Source organism: Aquarana catesbeiana, linkage group LG08 (assembly GCF_042186555.1).
Source record: "Aquarana catesbeiana isolate 2022-GZ linkage group LG08, ASM4218655v1, whole genome shotgun sequence".
In the NCBI taxonomy this organism is placed as follows: Eukaryota; Metazoa; Chordata; class Amphibia; order Anura; family Ranidae; genus Aquarana; species Aquarana catesbeiana.
The window spans coordinates 179,465,552-179,491,583 of NC_133331.1; positions in this window are offsets into that span (position 1 = coordinate 179,465,552).

The window sequence follows — 26,032 nt, forward strand, 5'->3', positions numbered from 1 at the left end:
TCCTTGCTCTAATGTAAACAGACGCATTACGATCAATCCTTTCGCACAGAAACATTAACGGCTGTAATTTCAATGATCCCCAAACCTCAGTCAGATGATACATCTTGTTCTAACTATAGACGCATATCATTACTCAACCTTGACATTAAGTTACTAGCAAAAGTCTTAGCGACCCACTTAAATAGTGTAATAGGTTCTTTAACTGCTTCAGCTCCAGAAGATTTTACCCCCTTCCTGACCAGAGTACTTTTTGCGATTCAGCACTGCGTCACTTTAACTGACAATTGCGCGGACATGCGACGTTGCACCCAAACAAAATTGGGTGCAACATCCTTTTTTCCCACAAATAGATCTTTCTTTTGATTGCATTTGATCACCTCTGCGTTTTTTATTTTTTGCGCTATAAACAAAAAAGAGCGGCAATTTTGAAAAAAAACAATATTTTTTACTTTTTGCTATAATAAATATCCCCAAAAAATGTATAAAAAAAAACTAATTTATTTCTCAGTTTAGGCCAATATGTATTCTTCTACATATTTTTGGAAAAAAAAAAAATCGCAATAAGCGTATATTGATTGGTTTGCGCAAAATTGTACGTTTATGGTAACAAGGGGCGTTACATAGGCAGGCTAATTCTAATCAGGTCTCAAAAGAATGTAAACATGTACTGAAAACATTATTAGTGCTGTGTGCACAGTGAGGGCAGTGTGCGATACATACAAAATACAATACAATTATATACAGAACTTACAAATTTCCATTACAGTCTCCCCTCTTTTGATCAATATTTTGATCACTAACCATACCTGCTATCACCTTTAACCTGGAACCTCCACACGCTTAGGTGGAGGTAGTCCTGGCCAAAGAGGCAAAAACTCCATTGTGGAGAAAATAATAGCTGAGCAACTTTTTCATTACCAAATGACTTTTCATTGTGAAAAACAAATGGTTGATAAGACATATTTACAGAGTACTGGCTGTACACTCCTGTGGCCAGAATGCCTTTCTAGCTGAATTGTTGGCATGCTGACTTATCAGCATATGTAAACACAGACAATTCTACATAAAATGGAAGACATACAAAAGACAAATATGACTTCAACATGGCTGAACTACTTTTCAAATATATATATATATATCCCTTACAATTAAAGTAATTGAATCAAAAAGTACCCTAGACTGTGATCACACGAGGGAAACAAATCAAACACAGAGATTTCTTTAATTTAGTCATTTTTGCAGTGTCTGGTGTGGATCCAGGTGACTTTTCCTTCAAGTTTTGCAAAAACTGTACATGAAAAAGATTCTGTATTGAGTCTCCAAACATTTCCTTATATATAAATGTCTCTTAACAATCCACAAGTCACCTGGCTTTAGTTTTAGATCCTTCCAAACTTTTAGGATCTGGAATTGGGGAGAAAACACATAAATGAGTTTGTCAAAAAACCTTAAAAGATCAGCAACTTTCTCTGTGAGATCCGAATGGAGGACTTCAGCTGCTGAGACAAAATATAAGCAAGTGAGTAACACACTCCCAAACCAAATCCCATAGGGAGAGAGTCCAACATCCCCCTTAGGGGCTTCATAAAATATAAGAAAACATTCAGGCAAAAGTTTTCTAGTTTCTTACTCTACTTTGTCCACTACATTGTAGACAGTAGGGGGGTGTAAAAATAAAACCTCAAAACTTCTAGTAAGGACTCTCCTATAAAGAATTATTTCCTCTGTTACTTCTTGTACTTTCTGGCACTCTGTACTTACAAACTACTTCTGATAACACTTTTTACTGTGGCCTTTGCAGTAGCATTTGCCACTGGACATCCAAAAAACATGTCCATACAGACAAAATGCATACTTGTAAGATCCTGACTTGGGCATCTGGATATATGTTTTTGTGATCTCTGGAAGGGATGTTCAGCTTTTGGTAACACCTTTGGTAACAGGTAAAACAAGAAGTGGTATGTTATAAAAACAACTGTGGTGAACCCTGGCTCTATCCCATGCTCATTTACTAAGGCAGCCATAACTGCTTGTGACTGATGACACGGTCCATGTGTCAAGCTGGAGGGAAAAGAGTGGCTGGCAGACATAAATGATCACCTTTTCCAAAGTCCTGTTTCATAAGAAGTTGCCCCCTGTGGACCATTTGTTCTTCTCGTTCTGGGGTTCTTAAAGTTGAATTATTAATCCCAGCTATACTGGGCCAGAACTGGGGTGGAATCTGTGAGTTGCACAGACCCATCAAGTGTCTGGGGCTGTAAATGCAGCATCCTTAGTCACCTGGTCTGCTTCCATGTGTGAGCTTTAAAGTTAATATGGCTACCTCAGCAAGAACCTGGGAGGCTGAAAACAGCCGATCAAATTAACTTGGCATGCTTGGTTGGTTTACCTGCCGAAGTAAAAACAAACTTCTGGCCCTTTAAAATGGAACCAAAAGCTCTCTATATCTTGACTATCTATATAAAAATACACTCTTTTTATAGCTCACAGGCTTTGCTAAAACATGAAGCTCTGATTCTTGAGCTGGGGAAAAAGGATCCAATGACTTTGAATACAGAGTATCCTTCTGGGTGATGAACTGCATACTCAGATCTACAAAAAATGTAATATCTGGGTCTTCAGGGAGTGTGTCCTGCACTGGGCTCACAGCAGTTGATTCCTACATCATCAATTTAACACACGTGTCTTCCTTTCTCTCCAGCCTCCTCCAATAGAGGCAATAAGGTGTCTGGATTCAAATGTACGCATTTTTCATTGTTAGATTTGTACATAAACAAACTCATATTTTAAACCTTTCATTAGACAGACGTTTAGTTAGCTGTATATTTGCTGCGCAGAATGTCGGACCATTAAAAATTAAATGTTTGACCAAAACAATATCTAACTTTGTCTAATAGCACCTTTGCATAAAAGCTACAGCTCTGATATATCGGGGTGAACCCTTCATTACTGGGTCCAGCTTGCATAAATATATTACAATGGCTTGTTTTCTATCATGCCATTTGTGTAAGAACTCCAGTTTCATGTTTCAAAAGATAACTTTTTCCTGGCAATATTATAATAAATGATAACAATACCCTGCGGTCATGCAGAGATGCCCATAAATCCGAAATATTCTTCTGCTTATACCACTGTACTTACAAGAAAAAGGGGCACATCATTTCACAATCCACACATTCTGCTTTGGATTTCAAAAATAAAAATAAATAAAAACAAAAGGACCAACAATCTGTATGATGGACCAGAAACCATCAAAAACTATAACTGGCTGCAGGTGGCATCTATCCTAACAGGGTGTGTGGACTTGATGTGATGGGTCTGTTATATTTAAATTCTATTTATTATTACTCTCACATCATGGACCGCACATCAAGTTATTATCAAGAACCTTGAAATTTCATTTTTGTAGAAAAAATTCTTATGTATCCCATTCATCTTGGCTTTGTTAAATATTATGGCAGCTTTATTCCAAATAACAACCTCATCTTAATCGTTTTTTCTCTCAATAAGGGCTTATTGTATAAATGTAAAATTACAAAATTGTTATCTTAATCTAAACTAATCCCATTCATTACAAATTTCCCCAATAACCTGGATTTCATTTCCAACCAAAGGTTGTCTAAACCAGTTTCAATATATCTATATTAATAAAATTGTTAAACTCATATTAGAAATGAATACTCATTATTACTTAATTTCCCTTTTTTAAATGCACTGTTTCCACTATCAAAAGATATTCAATTTGTGCAATACACGGTTAAATGTAACCTTCATTTTACCATGTCTGGAAAACAGATTCAAAATAATTGTGATCACATTGTTTACCATTAGATTCCTTAACCTGGCACATTTTGTTATAAATGTTTTGTCTAAAAAAACTGGAATTGGCATGGTGTCCTTCCAGCTTATCACTGACCTCTCAGGGACATTCTTTCAGGAGAGCACAAAGGAGGGGGTCACATCTGCGTACATGACACACACAAGCAATAGAACTAAAGGTCCCAGCATTCGCACACACATACACCAATATCTCTCTAAAATCGCACTATTTTCCCATTTGTACACAACACATGCATATCATTCTCTCACTTTCTTTTAACTCTTTAATATTTCCATAAATTCTGCATTCCTTATTTTGTTCAGATATCTTTTATATCTAGCTTCTATGATCAGATGGGCAGCCAGAGTGCTCATCCCATCTTCCCTCTCTGACAACATATAAAGTATTCTGTTTCACCTCTCATTTCTCTGTTTCTGACTTTTACTAGTTGTAGTGCCTGACCCCAAATTCATCCCACAACTTATCATGAAAATGTCCCTTTCTGTCTAGTGTTAATGTCACCCTTGATCCATCCTGCTCACATAGATAGCTGTTTCTCTAGCTGTTTACTCTGCATGATTCTTAGTCCCTATGGCCTTTGGTAACCCAGTTACCCATTGTGGATCCATGTCCACTCTAACCATTAATCTAGGGGCTCAGTATAGGTGGAACCGCACCTTTGGTTCATATATAGTGCTCCTCTTATGCTGGACATTTTTGAGGGTCTCTTACCCTTCATTCCCTTACTTAATTCAATGCCCATAATGACTGGCCAGTCTTCTCGCTTCTCTACGTGTGCCTCTACCCTCTTACCTCTTAACTACTTTATCTAGCAGATTTACTACATATACCTGTGAACAGCACTATTCTTCCCTTTCTTATCTATAACACTCCAATGGACAATAGACAGGGACAACATAACATATAACCACCAATCTATACAGTTCGATTAAGGAGAGTAAAATAGGTACCCTTTGTCGCGAAAATGCCTTACCGATCAAGGAAGTCTGATAACTCAAATGTAAGCAAAAGGCTTACCTCAGCCGGCTGATTATCAGAAATTCCCGGATCGTCTCAAGCTCCTCGTTTCGGATACTCAGGGTCACCTGGAATCCCCTCCTAAGGCAAAGCTCGCCATGCTGACTTGGTTAAATTGATGATAGGCAACTCCTATCCTCATATTGATTAGTGGTTCCAAATTAATAATAACTACTGCAGTAGGGAACAGACACAAAAGATACACTCAGCATCTTTCTAAATTACTGTTCTGCCTTATTATGATGCAATTGAAGGTTTTTATGCACATGATTACGTAGGTATCACATTAACATTACAATTGTACGTTTATGGTAACAAGGGGCGTTACATAGGCAGACTAATTCTAATCAGGACTCAAAAGAATGTAAACTGAAAGAAAGAATGTACTGAAAACATTATTAGTGCTGTGTGCACAGTGAGGGCAGTGTGCGATACATACAAAATACAATACAATTATATACAGAACTTACAAATTTCCATTACAAGTTTTATGGCATTTTTATTTTAATTTTTTTTCCTAGTAATGGTGGCGATCTGCGATTTTTGTCAGGACTGCGACATTATGGCAGACACATCGGCCAATTTTGACACATTTTTGGGACCATTGGCATTTATACTGCGATCAGTGCCAAAAAAATGCAATGATTACTGTAAAAATGTCACTGGCAGGGAAGGGGTAAACACTAGGGGGCAATCAAGGGATTAATTGTGTTCCCTAGTGTGTGTTCTAACTGAAGGGGGGAGGGGACTGTGTAGGGGAGATGACAGATCGCTGTTCATACTCTGTATGAACAGACAATCTGTCTTTTCTCCTCTCAAAGAACGGAAACTGTGTGTTTACATAGATCCTGGTTCTCCGTGAGTCAGTAGCGATCGTGGGAGCCTGGCAGTGATCGTGAATGCCGGGCACTCGCATCAGCTCCGGGGGCGAGCAGCGGGCGCGCATGCCCCTAGTGGCCACAGGGCGAAGCGACGTAACATAACGTCGTTTCGCCCAGCCATGCCATTCTGCCACGTTACAACTGCGGCGGCTGGTTGGCAAGTGGTTAATAAATAAAGACCAGGTTGACGTAATCCCACAGTGGCAAGTGGCAGATAATGTATGCAGGACTACTTTACTACTTCAAGCAGCTAAATCACGATGAATACCCACCTGTCTCTTATCTTAAGCATTTGATACAGTTTTGTGGCATTGCCTACATTTTGTCCTGCAGCGTTGGGGATTAATGTCGGTTAATTGCCAGCTCCAATCTTTTCCACAGTGACTCATCTGATGATGATATCCTGTTCGTCAGTCCTGCTGGTTACTTAAGCTGTTCAGTTCAGTTCCTCTCTGCATTTGCCTTGGTCAACACATCCAGAGACTCTCTCCTGTTGAAGACTTGACTGGCTGATGTCCCTTTTGGTTCCTGATCCTGCTTGCTGTTCCACTACGCTGATTCTCTGGTTTCCTAATTTCCTGGCCTGTCCTGAAGTACGCTGATCTCTGGCTCTCTGACATCCTGGCTTGTCTGACTATCTGCTCCGGTTACCGAACTCTGACTATGATTTGACTACATTGCTCTGTAGGGATGAGCAAGTTTGCCGAACAGCGTACAATTTGGGGTGTTCACGGCAAATTCGAAAGCCGCGGAACACCCTTTAAAAGTCTATGGGAGAAATCAAAAGTGCTAATTTTAAAGGCTTATATGCATGGTTTTGTCATAAAAAGTGTGTGGGGACCTGGGTCCTGCCCCAGGGGACATGGATCAATGCAAAAAAAGTTTTAAAAATGGCCGTTTTTTCGGGAGCAGTGATTTTAATAATGTAACATTTTTTACACTTTTTTGTGAAATGGTAGGGTACCCCCTTACCATTTCACACAGGGGGGGCGGGATCTGGGGATCCCCTTGTTAAAGGGGGCTTCCAGATTCCGATAAGCCCCCCGCCCACAGACCCCCACAACCACCGGACAAGGGTTGTCGGGATGAGGCCCTTGTCCTCATCAACATGGGGACAAGGTGCTTTGGGGGACCCCCCAAAGCACCCTCACAATATTGACGGCATGTGGCCTGGTACAGTTCAGGAGGGGAGCGCTCTCTCTCGCCCCCCCCTCTTTTCAGGCAGCCTGCCAGGTTGCGTGCTCGGATAAGGGTCTGGTATGGATTTTTGGGGGGGACCCCACGCCATTTTTTTGAAAATTTTGGCGCAGGGTTCCCCTTAAAATCCATACCAGACCTGAAGGGCCTGGTAGGGAATTTAGGGGCACCCCCACGCCATTTTTTTTAAAATTTTGGTTCGGGGTTCCCCTGTGGGGAAAGCCCTTGCTGTTTTTATCAATGAACTTTTATGTGTATTGTCGGACCGACAATTCAACTAGCCACGAGTACTTTTAAATGACTTTTTTTCCCTTGAAATGTCATTTTGCTGTCAGACTGTTCTAAACACGGGAAACATGCGCCCCTTTACAGGCATATATAGACACCCCCCAGGTACGACATTTAAAGGAATATTACACTTTTATTGTTTTACTTTAAGCATTATTGATTAACGTGTTCGCGTGGTCGAATGAATTTTTTGCCTGTTCGCATGTTCTGGTGCTCTGTTTACCTTTTACTATTATTAAACGAGTGTGATTTTAAATGCACTTTTGATTCTGTCTGATTCATGGTTTGTGACAGTAGACGAAGGCCATGAATTCAGAAGATGCAGTCAATCGACTTGTTGGTAATATTTTTTCCAGGTTGGATGAGCAGGATCACCGTATGGATCAGTTTGCCTTAGCATTAGAGATGCTCCTGAATCGCATGGCTCACCTGAAATCTCCCACTGTGGCTGCTCTGGTACAACCTGTGTTGGAGGCTGTCCCTGCTGCTGCTTCAGTCTCTGTGCAGGCACCTGCCTTGAGTATTACCTCTATAAGAGGTATGTCTGGTTTTGCTCCGCTTTCCCAGTGATTTGGGGGTGATCCAGTTCAATGCAGAGGGTTTCTCAATCAGGTTGAGATATACTTTGAGATGCTGCCCCAGGCGTTTCCCATGGACAGAAGCAAAGTAGATTTTGTGATATCTTTGCTTTCTGAGAGAGACTTGGCCTGGGCAAACCCACTATGGGAGATGCAAAAACCCGTTGTCCTTAGTTACTCAGAGTTTGTGGCTTCCTTTAAAAGGGTATTTGACATTCCCGCATGCTCTACTTCTGCTGCCAAGTGCCTCATGTCCATCAAACAGGGTACGAGAAGTTGCCGATTACGCCACTGAGTTCCGTACTCTGGCAGCAGAGGTTGCTTGGAACAATGAGGCCCTCGTGGCTGCTTTTTCTCATGGTCTCTCTGATACCATCAAAGATGAGATAGCACCCTGAGATATACCCACTGAGCTGGAGAGGTTGATCACATTTGCCATTCTCATTGACTCCAGACTCAGAGAAAGACTTTTAAGGAGCGCTTGCAGAAGTCTCCTGTACATTTGTCTCTGAGCTTTGCAGTCCCACCCTTGCTTCCCTCACCCCCCATTCCTCCTGGTACCGAGTTGGTCAGTAAAGATGAATCCATGCACTTGGGCTGCACACGTCTCTCTGCGGATGAAAGAACCTTTAGGAGCAGGGAGAGATTGTGCCTTTATTGTGGCCAGGCAGGTCACTTTTTGAAGTCTTGTCCTACCCGTCCAGGGAACGCCTGAACCTCAAGGTTCTGTTGCAGACAGACCTTAGGTGGCGTTGTTTCATCCCCAGTTATCCAGAAGGATAATCCCCTGGTTCCGGTTACCCTTTCTTGGTCTGAGTTGTCCATCGAGATACAGGCTCTCATCGACTCTGGGGCTGCAGGCACGTTCATTGTTGCTGCCTTTGTATCTAAGCACTCAATTCTGCTGCAGCTTCGGCCACTCCACTTGCCATTGATGCTCTTGGCAAGAGACCTTTACAGACTGCCCATGTGACTCATTAGACTGTTCCTTTGTCCTTAGGCGTAGGGGCTCTTCGCCATGAGATAATCCAATTCCAAGTGATTTCCTCACCTAAGTTTCCGCTGGATATTGGTTATCCTTGGTTACAGAGGCACAACCCCTCTTTTGATTGGCTTTGTGCTGAGGTTCTCTCCTGGTCGCCACAATGCAGCAGGACATGTTTCCAGAATGTGGCTAAGGTCCTATGCACCTCTTTATTCTCCTCCCTGCCGGAGGAGTACCGTGATTTTAGCGACGTCTTTGACAAAGGTCAAGCCGGTAGTTTGCCTCCACACTGGTTATATGATTGCGCAATTGATCTTCAACCTTGTGCCATACCCCCTCATGGCCGGGTTTACCCTTTGTCGGTCTCAGAGGATAAGGCCATGGAGGAGTATGTTGCAGATGTACTTTCTCAGGGATTCATCTGCAATTCCTCATCTCCTGCTTGTGCTGGATTCTTCTTTGTGAAGAAGAAGAGTGGTGTATTAAGGCCTTGTATTGATTATAGGGGTCTCAATCATTTCACGATTAAGAATGCTTCTCCAATTCCGTTGATTACAGAGTTATTAGACCGCCTCAAGGGAGCAATGGTTTTCACAAAGCTGGACTTGAGAGGAGCATACAATCTCATGATAATCAAGGAGGGCAACGAATGGAAAACTGCGTTTAATACAAGAACAGGTCATTATAAATACCTCGCAATGCTGTTTGGCCTTTGCAATGCTCTGGCAGTTTTCATTATCAACAATATCCTCCAAAATTTGTTGCAGCTATGTGTGGTGGTTTATCTTGATGATATCCTAATTTTTTCCAAGTCCCACACAGATGTCTGTCATGTGCTTCAGAAGCTGAGAGAGAACAATCTCTATTGTAAATTGGAGAAGTGCGAGTTCCATCGTGAACAGGTTAAATTCCTGGGTTATGACATTTCCACTGCTGCTTTTTCGATAGACCCAGAAAAACTTTCAGCAGTCCTACAGTGGCCCCAGTCTGTGGGTATACATCCTCTGCAACGTTTTCTTGGCTGTGCCAATTATTATCGAAAGTTTATTTGTAACTTCTCATCTCTGGTTAAGCCCCTGACTGATATGACCAGAAAGGACGGTAACCCACAGAGTTGGTCTCCGGAGTCCATTAAGGCCTTTGAGAGTCTCAATGCTACCTTTGTTTCTGCTCCTGTGTTGGCACATCCTGATTCTATGTTACCCTTTATCCTTGAGGTTGATGCTTCTGAGACTGGAGTTGGCACCCTTCTGTCTCAACGTCCTATCTCTGAGAGTGCTATGCATCCTTCTGGCTACTTTTCCCAAGAAATTGTCACCTGCGGAATGCAATTACGAGATTGGGGACAGAGAGTTGTTAGCGATCATTTTAGCCCCTAAAGAATGAAGGCATCTCCTCGAAGGTACCACTGTGCTGGTTCTCATTCTTACTGACCATAAGAATCTCACATTCTTGTCTGAGGCTAAACACCTCTCTCCCAGAAGGGCACAATGGGCTCTATTCTTGTCAAGTTTCAATTACATTGTCTCATTCTTACCCGGTACTAAGAATGTAAGGGCTGACGTTTTGTTGCAACAATTTTCCTCCACATCCAAGATGGAATTGGTTCCTGTTCCTGTGATTCCTCTTGACTGTATTCTGGCTACGGTTCGCACCAGTCTCACTTTTCCTTTGGGTGACAAAATTCTTGCCGCTTAGGTCCATGCTCCTCCTGAGAGACCTTGTGACTGCTGCTTTGTCCCAGAGAGTCTCCATACTGCCGTGCTCCAGATTTACCATTCTCCCAAGGCTGCTGGCCACCCTGGGAAGAGTCAACTCTTTTGGTCATTTCCCAACAATTCTGGTGGCCTAGTCTATGTGCTGATGTAACCACCTTCGTAGCTGCTTGTTCCGTGTGTGCTCAGAGTAAGACACCACGACACCTTCCAGTGGGCCTCCTACAACCCATACCCAGTGGAGAGAGGCCTTGGACCCACCTGTCAATGTATTTCATTGTGAAGTTACCCAACTCTCAGGGCAACACAGTTATCCTTATGGCGGTTGATCAGTAGTTGTCTCAAGATGTCTTATTGTATTCCACTTAAGAAGTTGCCCACTTCTAAGGAAGTGGCTTCCATTTTTGCTCGGGAGATCTTTCGCTTACATGGGCTACCCAAGGTTGTCGTCTCGGACAGGGGTAGTCAGTTTGTGTCCCGGTTCTGGTGAGCCTTTTGTGCAGTTGGGAATTCAGCTTTCTTTCTCCTCTGTGTATCACCCGCAGTCTAATGGGACAGCAGAACGAGCCAATCAGTCCTTGGAGCAGTTTCTACGTTGCTATATTTCTGACCATCATAACAACTGGTCAGACCCCTTACCTTGGGCTGAGTTTGCTCACAATAGTGCCTTGAATTTTGCTTCCCGATTTTCCACGTTTATGGCAAACTATGGTTTCCAACCTTCCATGTTGCCTGACTCATTTGTTCCGCAGAGCATCCCTGCATTAGAGGAGCATCTTCGTGGTCTTCATTCCACTTGGGCACAAGTCCAGGAGGCTTTGCGACATGCCAATGATAGGTCATCTAGCAACCTCAGACTCCGTGTTCCCTCACTGAAGTTGGTAACTTGGTTTATTGAGCCTTTTCGTATTCTTCGCAGGATTAACCCAGTGGCTTATGCTTTAGACCTTCCTTCTAATATGCGTATCTCAAATGTATTCCATGTCTCCTTATTAAAAATTTTGGTCTGCAACCGCTTTACCACCTCGGTGCCACGTCTTCACCTAGTACAGTTTGAGAACCATGAGTAGTATGAAGTACAGTCCATTGTTGACTCCCATAGGTTCCGTGGGCGCATACAGTACCTGGTGCATTAGAAAGGGTACGGTCCGGAGGAACGCTTTTGGGTCTCATCCTCAGACGTACATGCCCCTGTCCTCCTCCGTGATTTCCATAGATGTTTTCCCCTCAAACCTGGTGGTCCTCTGAGGGGGAAGGGATCATTGTGGAGGGGGTACTGTCAGGGCTGGGCTCTGCCCTTCCTTCTCAGAGCAGGTTACTCAGCTGTCGGTTAATTGCCAGCTCCAATCTTTTCCACAGTGACTCATCTGATGATGATATCCTGTTTGTCAGTCCTGCTGGTTACTTAAGCTGTTCAGTTCAGTTCCTCTCTGCCTTCCCCTTGGTCAACATATCCAGAGACTCTGTCCTGTTTACCTATTGAAGACTTGCTTGGCTGACGTCCCTTCTGGTTCCTGTTCTTGCTTGCTGTTCCACTACACTGATTCTCCGGTTTCCTTATTTTGTGGCCTGTCCTGAAGTACACTGATCTCTGGCTCCCCGATGTCCTGGCTTGTGTGAATATCTGTTCCGGTTACTGAACTCTGGTTATGATTTGACTACGTTGCTCTGTTTACCTTTTACTATTATTATTATTAAAACGAGTGTGATTTTAACTGCACTTCTGTCTCGGTCTGATTCATGGTTTGTGACAGGTGTACTGTTTCTAATACACTTCAGGCAATGTTATATATATATATATATATATATATATATATAGAAGATTAGCTCGTGGGGGATCACCTTTTCTGAAGGACAGTCAGCAAATGGGCACTTTCTTAAAAATCTGGCGCATGCCAGATTTATTTACAAGGAGGTTTGCAGAGAAAATTGAGTACTGTCCGTGATACTTTTTTTATTTGCACTAACAAACAATTTTTCAGGACAAGCTTTCAGGGTATGTCCCCTTCTTCAAGGTCCAAGCAGTACTGATTCACAAATTTTTAAGCAGAATGTTAAAGAAGAAAAAAAAAAAAAAAAAAAAAAATAGAAAACCAAAACACATACAAATCAATGGTAATAAAGATAGCAGCAGAGTTAGTGAGATAAGACAGAGGGAGAGCTAGGGGGGAATGCAGGGAGGGGGGGAATACTAATCACAGAGCGGTCGTAAAACTTTAGCATAATGTGTAAGGAAACCAATATCTAAATTCAGGCCATTATTCTTCGTGTCAAAAAGAAGTATCATTCTTAGTTCAAACGTTTTCCTTTCCTGGATAGTTCTGAAATTCCCTTTAAGAACTAAGACATTGAGGTCTTCTATGGTGTGGTCCGATTGTGAGAAATGATGTCCCACAGGTGTGCATAAACTGTCTTCTTTATGTTCTTTGATGGTATGTCTGTGCAAATTCATCCTCGCTTGCAACTTCTGTCCTGTTTCACCAACATAAGATCCTTTGCTGCACCTTTTGCATTGGATGAGGTACACAACATTACTTGAGGTACAGCTGTAAGATCCCATGATATTGAAGGTCCCAATTGTGTGTGTAACACTTTTGGATAGATTTATCTGGTTGCATAGTTTGCAGCGTTTTTTATTGCAGGGTTTGCTACCATTATTTGTGACTTCATAATCAGAGTGAAGTTTCCTGCTGATTAGTTTGTGTCTGAGGTTGGGTGGTTGTCTGAAAGCCAATAATGGGGGTTGTTGGAATATTCCTTTCAGAGTTTCAGCTGTACCTCAAGTAATGTTGTGTACCTCATCCAATGCAAAAGGTGCAGCAAAGGATCTTATGTTGGTGAAACAGGACAGAAGTTGCAAGCGAGGATGAATTTGCACAGACATACCATCAAAGAACATAAAGAAGACAGTTTATGCACACCTGTGGGACATCATTTCTCACAATCGGACCATACCATAGAAGACCTCAATGTCTTAGTTCTTAAAGGGAATTTCAGAACTATCCAGGAAAGGAAAACGTTTGATACTTCTTTTTGACACGAAGAATAATGGCCTGAATTTAGATATTGGTTTCCTTACACATTATGCTAAAGTTTTACGACCGCTCTGTGATTAGTATCCCCCCCCCTGCACTCCCCCCCTAGCTCTCCCTCTGTCTTATCTCACTAACTCTGCTGCTATCTTTATTACCATTGATTTGTATGTGTTTGGTTTTCTCTTTTTTTTTTTTTTGTTTTTTCTTCTTTAACATTCTGCTTAAAAATTTGTGAATCAGTACTGCTTGGACCTTGAAGAAGGGGACATACCCCGAAAGCTTGTCCTGAAAAATTGTATGTTAGTGCAAATAAAAAAAGTATCACGGACAGTACTCAATTTTCTCTGTCACAATTGCACTAATACGGCTACAACAAATCAAGTAAGGAGGTTTGCAAAATAATAAACAAAACAGTAAAGTAAATCCTTGCTTTCTGGCGCTAACTAAACAAACAGTCTCCTCTCTAGCCAGTGCGGGGCTGGTCCCCGTCACCCACAAAACATGTGGTAAAATAAACCTTATAGTCCAATAGCCAGAGCTCCTCTCACTCAGGTTCCTTCCTGAGTCTCAAAACCAGATCCCCGTTGAGCTCTCTCCCTGGGTTTTTAAAGTCCACCTGAGTGTGGGCTCAAGTGGACCAGAACATCTGGACCGGAACCTAGCCTGCCACAGAGGCTGGAAAAACCCGGGCCGGATTAAGGTTCAATTCCTTACAACAGAACGAACGCGAGGTGAAATGTAGCGATTATCCACTATATCACCTTGCATACCGTCACATATCCTCCCCCTCTGCTCAAGCCCCTGTGGCTGAGCAATTAACCCAAGCATACAGTGCATGCGGGAGAGTGCATCTGCATTGATTTGGAGCTTGCCGGGCCTATGCTCTACTGTTAACTTAAAGGGCTGTAGAGCCAGGAACCATCTTGTCACGGGGGTATTTTTCTCCTTGTCACACATCCACTTTAGGAGAGCATGGTTGGTGACCAGCTTAAATGACCTACCCAACAAGTAATACTTTAGGGACTCCAAGGCCAATTTAATAGCGAGACACTCCTTCTCGACAATAGCATAGTTTTTTTTCATGCTTATTCAGTTTTCGGCTCAGGTATACAACCGGGTGCTCCTCACCATCTCTGTTCTGGGATAGTACAACACCTAGGCCCACCTCAGAGGCATCTGTCTGTACCACAAACCCCTTTGTGAAGTCCGGGGTCACCAGCACCAGTAGTACACAAAGGGCCTGTTTTAACTTCTGAAACGCCTCCACGGCTTCAGGATTCCATTTGACCATGACTGACTCTCTACCCTTCGTCAGGTCGGTCAGAGGGATGGCAATGTTGGCAAAGTTGGGTATAAACTGTCAGTAATACCCTGTAATGCCTAGGAAGGCCCGAACTTGTTTCTTGTTTACTGGATGGGGCCACTTTTGAATTGTCTCAATCTTATTGGTCTGAGGCTTGACAAGTCCCCAGCCAATAACGTACCCAAGGTACTTGGCACACTTTTTTGGGTTGGCCGTGAGACCTGCTTCCCTAAGGGAATCTACCACTGCTTGTACCTGGGGCAGGTGCAATTCCCAATCTGGGCTGTGGATGACCACATCGTCCAAATAAGCAGCCGCATAGGGGCGATGTGGTCTCAAAGTTTTGTCCATCATTCGCTGAAACGATGCAGGGGCCCCATGCAGACCAAAAGGCATCCGCTTGTACTGAAACGAGCCCTCAGGAGTGGAAAAGGCAATCTTCTCCTTGGCCGATTCAATTAGCGGTATTTGCCAATAGCCTTTTGTTAGGTCTAGGGTCGTTATGTAGCGAGCCTAAAGTCCTAAAGGGACCAGCACTATGGGGCTCCTATCACGTCCAGCTCTAACATATTTTTGATTTCTTTTGCGACTGCCTCTCGCCTGGCCTCTGGGATTCTATATGGCTTTACATTTACCCGAACCTCTGGTTCCATCACTATGTCATGCTGGATCACCTTGGTCTGTCCGGGTAAGGGGGAGAAAAAGTCTCTATTTTTGTGCGTAAACGCCCTAACATCACTTTGTTTTGCCACGGACAGGGAATCCGTTATGGGGACGTCAGGTGTCACCGGTACCCGGTCCGTTAGAGACCGGGAAGTGGCCAGTAAAGTCTCTCTGTCCTTCCAGGGCTTTAAGAGATTTACATGATAAATTTGGTGTGGTTTCTTTTTCCCTGACTGGTGGACTTTGTAGTTTACCTCCCCCACCTTTTCGACAACCTCAAAGGGACCCTGCCACTTAGCTAGGAACTTACTTTCCACCATGGGAACCGGTAGCAACACTCTGTCCCCGGGGCTGAAAGTACGGACCTTAGCACCCCGAATATAGACCCTCCTCTGGGCCTCCTGGGCTCGCTCCATATGTTCTCACATCAGGGGCAGGACAGCTGCGATTCGATCCTGCATCAAGGAGACACACTCTATGATGCTTCTATATGGGGTGGCCTCTCCTTCCCACATTTCTTTGGTGACATCTAGCAACCCCCCTGGGATGTCAAAGAGGGAATGGCTGTGGATGCCTGCAGAACCTCACGTATGGCAAACATGGGATATGGTAGCAAAAAATCCCAGTTTCTCCCATCTTTGTCAACCACCTTTTTCAGCATACTTTTCAAAGTTTTATTAAATCTTTCTACCAGACCATCCGTTTGGGGGTGGTAGACAGAGGTAGGAAGATGGGAGATTTTGTATAATCTATACAGTTCCTTGGTAACCCTGGACATAAATGGGGTACCCTGATCGGTTAAGATCCCCTTTGGGATCCCCACTCGACTAAACACCTGGACCAACTCCTTGGCGATAGCCTTGGCGGAGGTGTTGCGCAAGGGTATGGCCTCGGGATAGCGCATCGCATTATCCAGAATCACCAGAATATGCTGGTGACCCCGGGCAGATTTCACAACTGGCCCCACAAGGTCCATGCCAATCCTCTCGAAGGGGACCTCGATTATTGGTAGAGGGACAAGGGGGCTGTGAAAATGGGGCGACGGCACCGACATTTGGCACTCAGGGCGCGATTCGCAGTACTCCTTGACATCTGCATACACCCCAGGCCATAAAAATCTCTGGGCGATTCTGTCCCTGGTTTTTTCAATACCGAGATGTTCCCCCCATTACATGACTATGGGCCAGGTCTAGCACCACCCTGCGGAAGGGTTTGGGAACCTGTAGCTGGTCTATCTTATTGTCTCCACGTTTTACCACTTGATACAATAAATTGTTTTAAATGGCCATGTAAGGGAAAGACAGTCCCCAGTTAGGATCTACGGGTTCCCCATCCAGCATCTTCACGTTTTCCCTGGCTCTCGTGAGGGTGGTATCTCACAGTTGCTCGGTACAGAAGTCCTCTCTCCTGACCCCTAAGTCAGGTACCACATTCTGGCTACTCTCATTGTCAGGGTCAGAGGTGTTCTCCTGTTCGTTACCCTCAGGCTGGGAGCTAGCTTCCAGGTCCTCCGGCTCCCCAGCCATGAGAGGGAGAGGAAGAGGATCTCCAGCTTCCTCAATCCCACCAACAACATCCCCTTCCCTTTGGCAAAAAGGGTCTGGTGAGAGTTCCTGCGCTTCCCCAGCAGGGGGAACTCTATCTACCAGGCTCGCTTTGCTCTGCCATAAATTCCAAAAATGTGGAAAATCTCTCCCCACTAAAGCCTCATGAAGCAGTGAAGGTACCACCCCCACTGAATGTGTTACACTGCCCCAGGGGGTATCAACCTCAACCACCGCTGTCTGGTAGTCCCGAGTGTCCCCATGGATGCAAATTACCCCAATAGTACTCGGGTGTAGTTTTGTGGGGTTCACACAATCATTCCTGACTAGGGTCACCACACTACCAAAGTCTAGCAAGGCTGTGAGTGACTTTCCATCCACTGAAATAACACACATCTGTTTTTCAATGCGACTCTGACATGATGCAGTACATGCGACCTGTGCAAACAGAGAAAAGCATCTTTTCATAAAAGCATAATCACATTGCATATGTTCATCATCTATAGGACAGATTGCAGCAATATGCCCTAATGCATGACAACGAAAACACCGTATGTGGTCTATCCCCAGTCCTCTTGACGGCCCCAAAGACCTTCCTGGCTTCTTTGGCCAGTCTCCAGGTCTAGGACCCACAGTCTCATCAGCTGTAACAACAGTCTTATCCACCTTTCCCATGCTCTTGAACCACGGAACAGTCTTACCAGAACCGCTGGGCGATCTTGCACCTCTAGAGACGCCAAAGTGGGGCGTAGATGGATTCACCAAGTCCTCAGTGGCAGTGTACCTCTCCACTAGATCCAGCAACTGGTTTGCAGTTTTGGGGTCCCCCTGTCCGACCCACTTCCTCAGGGCAGCATGGAGCGCACACAGGTACCGGTCCATTACCACACGCTCCACGATCTGAGGGCTTGTCAAGGTCTCTGGCTGCAACCACTTCCTGGTGAGGTGGACCAGGTCAAACATTTGTGAACAGGGTGGCTTGTTGCTGGATTAGGACCACTGATGCACGCGCTGGGCCCGGACTGCCATGGTGACACCCAAGCATGCGAGTATCTCTGTCTTTAGAGTCTCATAGTCCTGGGCCTTATCTGGTTCTAAATAAAAAAAAGGCCTTTTGGGGTTCTCCTGTTAGAAATGGGGCCAACAGACCCGCCCACTGCTCTTTTGGCAATCCCTCACGGACAGCGACTCTCTCGAAAGTTGCAATGTAAGCCTCAACTTCATCAGCAGGTGTCATTTTTTGTAGGTGGTAGGATGCACGTATCAACTTTGGTTCCACTGGCACAGGAGCTGCGGACCCCTTTTTCAGTTCCACCAGAGCCTCTGCAAACTACCGGTTCATTTCCTACTGGGCCGCCTGTTGTGCTGCAGCGGCCTCTGCGACTTTGCGGTACATCTCCTGCTGGGTCACCTGTTGTGCTGCATGTTGTGCTGCAACGACCGCCGGTTGTGCTGCAGCGGCCTCTGCGACTTGGCAGCTGGTTTCCCGCTAAGCTGCATTGGCCTGTAGCAGGGCCTTTATCGTTTCCTCCATCTTCAGAAATTGCCCGCTGAATCCACCACGTGTGGGAAGATTAGCTTGTGGGGATCACCTTTTCTGAAGGACAGTCAGCAAAGGGGCACTTTCTTAAAAATCTGGCAGATGCCAGGTTTATTTACAAGGAGGTTTGCAAAATAATAAACAAAACAGTAAAGTAAATCCTTGCCGTCCAGCGCTAACTTAACGAACAGTCTCCTCTCTAGACAGTGCGGGGCTGGTCCCCGTCACCCACAAAACATGCGGTAAAGCAAACCTTATAGTCCAATAGCCAGAGCTCCTCTCACTCAGGTTCCTTCCTGAGTCTCAAAACCAGAGCCCTGTTGAGCTCTCTTCCTGGTTATTTAAAGTCCACCTGAGTGTGGGCTCAAGTGGACCAGAACATCCGGACCAGAACCTAGCCTGCCACAGAGGCTGGAAAAACCCGGGCCGGATTCCGGTTCAATCCCTTACAACAGAACGAGAACGAGGTGAAATGTAGCGATTATCCACTATATCACCTTGCATACTGTCACAATATATATATATATATATATATATATACTCTGCATTCAGTGTAGTCTATATCTACAGTGCATATATATATATATATATATATATATATATATACTCTGCATTCAGTGTAGTCTATATCTGCAGTGCATTCAGTGGTGTACTGTTTCTAATACACTTTAGGCGGTATACACAGTATATAATACAGTGCAACCATTATACAGTTGCTAATACAGTGCAGGCAGTGTACACAGTATCTAACAGTGTGTACAGTTTCTAATACAGGTCAGGCGGTGTCTTAATAAATATATATATATATATATATATATATACATACATACATATACACACACACATATATATATATATATATACTGTAAAGGATTCCCATCCAATGTAGAGCTTGAAGGACACCGCCACTCGATGGTTCTTTTTTTTAAGGGCTTTGTTTGCCCATTTTTCTTAAAAGAAAGTTCAACAAACAAACAGGTTTCCCTCGCAGGGGTTTCAGCATTCCTTTTCATCAACCAAACTACATTCAGCCTAGTTGTCTCTCACTTGCAGCACTGCAGCTCTGGCCTTACACTCCAGGCCTTTGTCTGTCTCATACAGACTGTTTCACCGACCACCTTGGTGCACACAGCTTTGAAGCCCTTCAATGCACACAGCTTCTGGCTTCCTGGACGCACACAGCGAACAGCCTCTTGCTGCACTGGCTCCCACGTGGAGCCCTCCTGACTCCTGGTACTCAGACTTCCTATCTGCCGAGTGGAGCCCAGAACCAAGCCCAGCACACACCTGACCAATCAGTATGCTGGCTGTTCTCAAAATCAGGACCCATGATTAGGGATTTCATCCCACCCGGATCTCTCAGAAATCCCCGAGCTCCAGGTCTCAAAGTGGACTTTACAAAACACTGAGGAAACTGAAAGGCCAGTTTCCTCTTCATGGTACATGCTCCCTGGAGCCCCTCAACCCATCTGGTTGAGAATTCTGGGTCACATCCTCCTTCTAGACCCTGGCAGAGCAACGCTATGCCACAATACATACTCTGCATTTAGTGTAGCCTGTATATACAGTGCATTCGATGGTGTATACTTTCTAATACACTTCAGGCGATGTACACAGTATACAGTACAGTGCAGTCATTGTACAGTTTATAACACAGTGCAGGCAGTGTACATAGTATCTAATACAGTGTGTACAGTTTCTAATACACTTCTGGTGCTGTACACAGTATCTAATACAGTGCAGGTGTTGTACAGTTGCTAATACAGTGCAGGTGGTGTACACAGTATCTAATATAGAGTGTACAGTTTCTACTACACTTCTGGAGGTGTACACAGTATACAATACAGTGCAGCCATTGTACAATTTCTAATACAGTGCAGGCGGTGTACACAGTATCTAATACAGTGTGTACAGTTTCTACTACACTTCTGGTGGTGTACACAGTACACAATACAGTGCAGCCGTTGTACAATTTCTAATACAGTGCAGACAGTGTACACAGTATCTAATAAAGTGTGTATAGTTTCTAATACACTTCTGGTGCTGTACACAGTCTATAATACAGTGCAGCCATGGTAAAGTTGCTAATACAGTGCAGGCGGTGTACACAGTATCTAATACAGTGTGTACAGTTTCTACTACACTTCTGGTGGTGTACACAGTATACAATACAATGCAGCCGTTGTACAGTTTCTAATACAGTGCAGGCGGTGTGCACAGTATCTAATACAGTGTGTACAGTTCCTACTACACTTCTGGCGGTGTACACAGTATCTAATACAAACTTATGCTGCATGGCCTCCATGATTCTGCAAAGCCTGCGAAAGGAACCTAGGATTTGTGGTATCAAGGAGAGGGATCATTACTGGCTGGCAATCCTTCTTGATCCATGTTACAAGAGTAACGTTGCAGAACTCATCCTGCCTTCGCAGAGGGAGCAGAGGATGAAACATCTTCAGGAGGCCTTGAAGAAAGGTTTGTGTAACGCATTTCCAGACCCTGGGAGATTACCATTTCCTGGTGCTGGACAACGTGATGCTGAGGCTTCGCTCAGTCAGTAGAAGAGCAGTGGAGAAGGTGGCCGGCTGACCGATGCCTTTAAACAATTTTTCAGTCCTCAGCGACAAGGTCTGATTGGTTCAAGCAACCATCGCCAGCGTCTGCATTATATGGTGCAGGAATATCTAGGGGCAAGAGCAGACTTGGAGAGCTTTCCAACAGAGCATCCACTGGGTTACTGGGTCTTGAGGATGGACCACTGGTCAGAACTTGCTCAATATGCAATCAAGCTACTGGTCTGTCCTGCATCCAGTGTGCTGGATGGTTTGTAACTGATCAAAGAGTGCGTCTGTCCACAGACTCTCTTGATAGGCTCCCATGCATAAAAATGAATCAGTCTTGGATCAGAAGCTATCAAGCACCTGATGCTGATGTAACTGATTGAATTTGCTATGGATCTGGGATCCCTTGAAGACTGCCTATGCTAACTATCCAATTCCTCCTCAATCTTGATGATGCTAGCTTCCAACAATATTTTTGGTTTAGGGCACCACCACCGACACCCAAGGCCCAATTTTTCTGCCCCTGTTTAACAGAGGCATGCAATTAAATTTTTGATATAATATTTCACAGCAGGGCCCATTCCTGCACCCAAAATGAGTATCTGTGAGGGGTTACAGTGTTGTGGCACCACTACCACCACCACCCAAGGCCCACTTTTTCTGCCCCTGTTTAATAGGGCCATGAAATTACATTTTTTGATATATTATTTCACAGCAGCTCCCGTTCCTGCACCCAACAAGAGTATCTGTGAGGAGTTACAGTGTTGTGGTGCCACCACCACCCAAGGTCTAATTTCCGAACACTTGACATTGTTAAACTCTCCCATAACCCTCAAGGAAATATCTGTGACTATTAATAAAATGGCAAATGGAAAAGCCCCAGGCCCAGATGGGTACACCCCTGAATTTTTTAAGTTGATCAAAGATATGCTGACCAATACTCTGCTGGAGGTTTACAAAGGCATTTGGAAGAGAGGCTCATATCTATCATCGGGACACTAGGCAAACAATAAATTGATTGCAAAAAAGGGCAAAAACCCCACGGAGCCTAGCTCATATTGCCCGATTTCCCTATTAAACTTGGACTCTAAGATCCTTTAAAAAATAGTGGCATCTATTATTCCATATCTGATACACCCAGCACAGGCGGGATTCACCAAAGGAAGGTCAGCCTCTTCAAACATAGGTAAGGTCCTAGCAGTGTTATGCCGTGTACACACAAGCGGACTTTTTGACTGGACTTGTCCGACGGAATGAGTCCAGCGGACAATCCGATCGTATGTGGGCTTCATCGGATGTTAAGCAGACTTTTCCAGTCGAAAATCTGACGGGCTTTAGATTTGAAACATGCTTCAAATCTTTCCGACGTACTCCAGTCCGGTCAAAAAATCCACTCGTCTGTATGCTAGTCCGACGGACGAAAACCCACACTAGGGCAGCTATTGGCTACTGGCTATCAACTTCCTTATTTTAGTCCGGTTGTACGTCGTCACGTACAAATCTGTCGGACTTTGGGGTGATCGTGTGTAGGCAAAGTCCGTCGGAAGTCCGTCAAAGTCTGTCAAAAGTCCGTCGGACCAGTCTGGTCGAAAAGTCCGCCCATGTGTACACGGCATTAGAATATGCTAAAACACAGTCCCTAGAGGACCTAGAGGACTTAGCAATCACATTATATGCGGAGAAAGCTTTCGACAATGAGAGCTTTCAGTGGCTCTCTCTGGTTATGAAAAAATTTGGTCTCTCATGCCCCTTATTCACAGTTAGGGATGAGCCGAACACCCCCCGGTTCGGTTCGCACCAGAACCTGCGAACGGACCGAAAGTTCGCACGAACGTTAGAACCCCATTGACGTCTATGGGACTCGAACGTTCGAAATCAAAAGTGCTCATTTTAAAGGCTAATTTGCATGGTATTGTCCTAAAAAGGGTTTGGGGACCCGGGTCCTACCCCAGGGGACATGTATCAATGCAAAAAAAACTTTTAAAAATGGCCGTTTTTTCGGGAGCAGTGATTTTAATGATGCTTAAAGTAAAAAAAAAAAGTGAAATATTCCTTTAAATATCATACCTGAGGGGTGTCTATAGTATGCCTGTAAAGTGACGCGTGTTTCCCGTGTTTAGAACAGTCCCTGCACCAAATGTCATTTTTAAAGGAAAAAATCTCATTTAAAACTGCTTGCGGGTTTAATGTAATGTCGGGTCCTGGCAATATGGATGAAAATCAGTGAGACAAACGGCATGGGTACCCCCCAGTCCATTACCAGGCCCTTTGGGTCTTGTATGGATATTAAGGGGAACCCCGCACCCAAATTAAAATAAGGAAAGGTGTGGGGCCACCAGGCCCTATATACTCTGAACAGCAGTATACAGGCTGTAGGTTTGTTGTTAAGTAGAATCTCTTTGTAATTTTGAACGGGTACATTTTTAACGTGTTTAGCTCCAGCCAAAAAATCTTTTTTAAGCTTTTTGGAAAACATAGGGAAGGGTTATCACCCCTGTGACATTTGTTTTGCTGTCTTTCCTCCTCTTCAGAAGATTTCACCTCACTTTTTGTCCCAATGGATTGGAAAGCATCAGTGGAAAGGAGAAATGTTTTTCCCATATTAACTCTTACAGGAGAGAATTTCCCTTCCTAGGGGTAGATTTATTCTCACTTCCTGTTGTCTCCTTCCGTTTGCAAGTAGGAGTCGTTTGTAAGTTAGTTGTTTGAAAGTAGGGTCCTGCCCTATATACTCAGCCAGAAATTTGGGCCTTAGGTGTTGCTGTGGCCACAACACTGTAAGCCCTCACAGGGCTCTGCTGTGAAATATTAGATCAAGAATTGTAATTACATGCCCCTGTTGAACAGGAGCTGAAAAATTGGGCCTTAGGCACTGGTGCTGGTGCCACAACACTGCAACCCCTCACAGACACTCTAGTTGGAATGCAGGAATGAGCCCTGCTGCAAAGTATTACATCAAAAATCGCAATTACACGCCCCTGTTAAACAGGGGCTGAAAAATTGTGCCTTAGGCACTGGTGGTGGCACCCAGAACCAAAAATGTTCTTACAAGCTATCAGCGTGATGATTGAGGAGGAAGAGGATAATTACTCAGGGATAGTCACTCAGCATCAGCATAGGCAGTCTTTGAAGGGATCTGAGATTTCAAAAAAAATTATTCGGTTACATCAGCATCAGGTGCTTGGTAGCTGGTGGTGATCCAAGACTCATTCATTTTTATGAAGGTCAGTCGATCGACCAAGTCAGTGGACAGACGCACCCTGTGATCGGTTACCACGCCTCCAGCAGCACTGAATGTGCGTTCCGAAAGAACGCTGGATGCAGGACAGGCCAGTAGCTCAATTGCATACTGTGCAAGCTCTGGCCAGTGATCCATCCTCAAGACCCAGTAACCCAGAGGATTTTCGGTGGGAAAGGTGTCCAAGTCTGATCTTGCCCCTAGGTATTCCTGCACCATGTAAAACAGACGCTGACGATGGTTGCTGGAACCAATCATACCTTGGGGCTGCGGACCAAAAAATTGTCTGAACGCATCGGTCAGACGGCCACCTTCTCCACCGCTCCTTCTTTGACTGACCGAAGCCTCAGCAACACGTTGTCCAGAAACAGGAGTTTGTAACCTCCCAGTCTCTGGGAACGCGTTGCACAGACCTTTCTGCAAGGCCTCTCGAAGATGTTTCATCCTCTGCTCCCTCTGCGATGGCAAGATAAGGTCCGCAACCTTACCCTTGTAACGTGGATCAAGGAGGGTTGCCAGCCAGTATTGGTCCTTCTCCTTGATACCACGAATACGAGGATCCTTACGCAGGCTTTGCAGGATCAGGGAGGCCATGCAGCGTAGGTTTGCTGAGGCATTCGGTCCGGAGTCCTCTGGGTCACTAAGGACGACATGGTCCGCAGCCACCTCCTCCCAGCCACGTACAAGTCCATGTGTTTCTTGGGACTGATCCCTTAAAGACTGCTGCTGATGCTGAGTGCCAGGCTCCACCTCCATACTGACACAATCTTCCTCCTCCTCCTCCTCCTCTTCCTCCTCGTCCTCTTCCTGTGTGATCGGCGGGCACGCAGGAACACTGTCTGGATAAAGGGGGCCTTGAGAGCTAAGGAAGTCCTCCTCTTCCTGCCTCTGTTCTGCCTCAAGTGCCCTGTCCATTATTCCACGCAGCGTGTGCTCCAACAGGTGGACAAGGGGGACAGTGTCACTGATGCATGCACTGTCACTGCTCACCATCCTCGTGGCCTCCTCAAATGGTGACAGGACAGTGCATGCATCCCTGATCATGGCCCACTGGCGTGGGGAAAAAAAAACAAGCTCCCCTGACCCTGTCCTGGTGCCATAGTCACACAGGTACTCATTGATGGCCCTCTGCTGCGTGTGCAGCCGCTGCAGCATGGCCAACGTTGAGTTCCACCTGGTGGGCATGTCACAGATTAGGCGGTTCTTGGGCAGGTTAAACTCCTTTTGGAGGTCCGTCAGCCGAGCACTGGCATTATATGACCGGCGGAAATGCACACAGACTTTCCTGGCCTGCCTCAGGACATCCTGTAAGCCCGGGTACCTGCCCAAGAACCGCTGCACCACCAAGTTAAGGACGTGAGCCAAACAGGGCACATGGGTCATTTGTCCCTGTCGGAGGGCAGAGAGGAGGTTGGTGCCATTGTCGCAAACCACCATTCCTGCCTTAAGTTGGCGTGGCGTCAACCACCTCTGAACCTGCCCCTGCAGAGCTGACAGAACCTCTGCCCCAGTGTGGCTCCTGTCCCCCAAGCACACCAGCTCAAGCACCGCATGGCATCTTTTGGCCTGCGTACTTGCGTAGCCCCTTGAACGACTACGGAGCACCGCTGGTTCCGAGGAAGAGGCCATGGAGGAAGAAGAAGAGG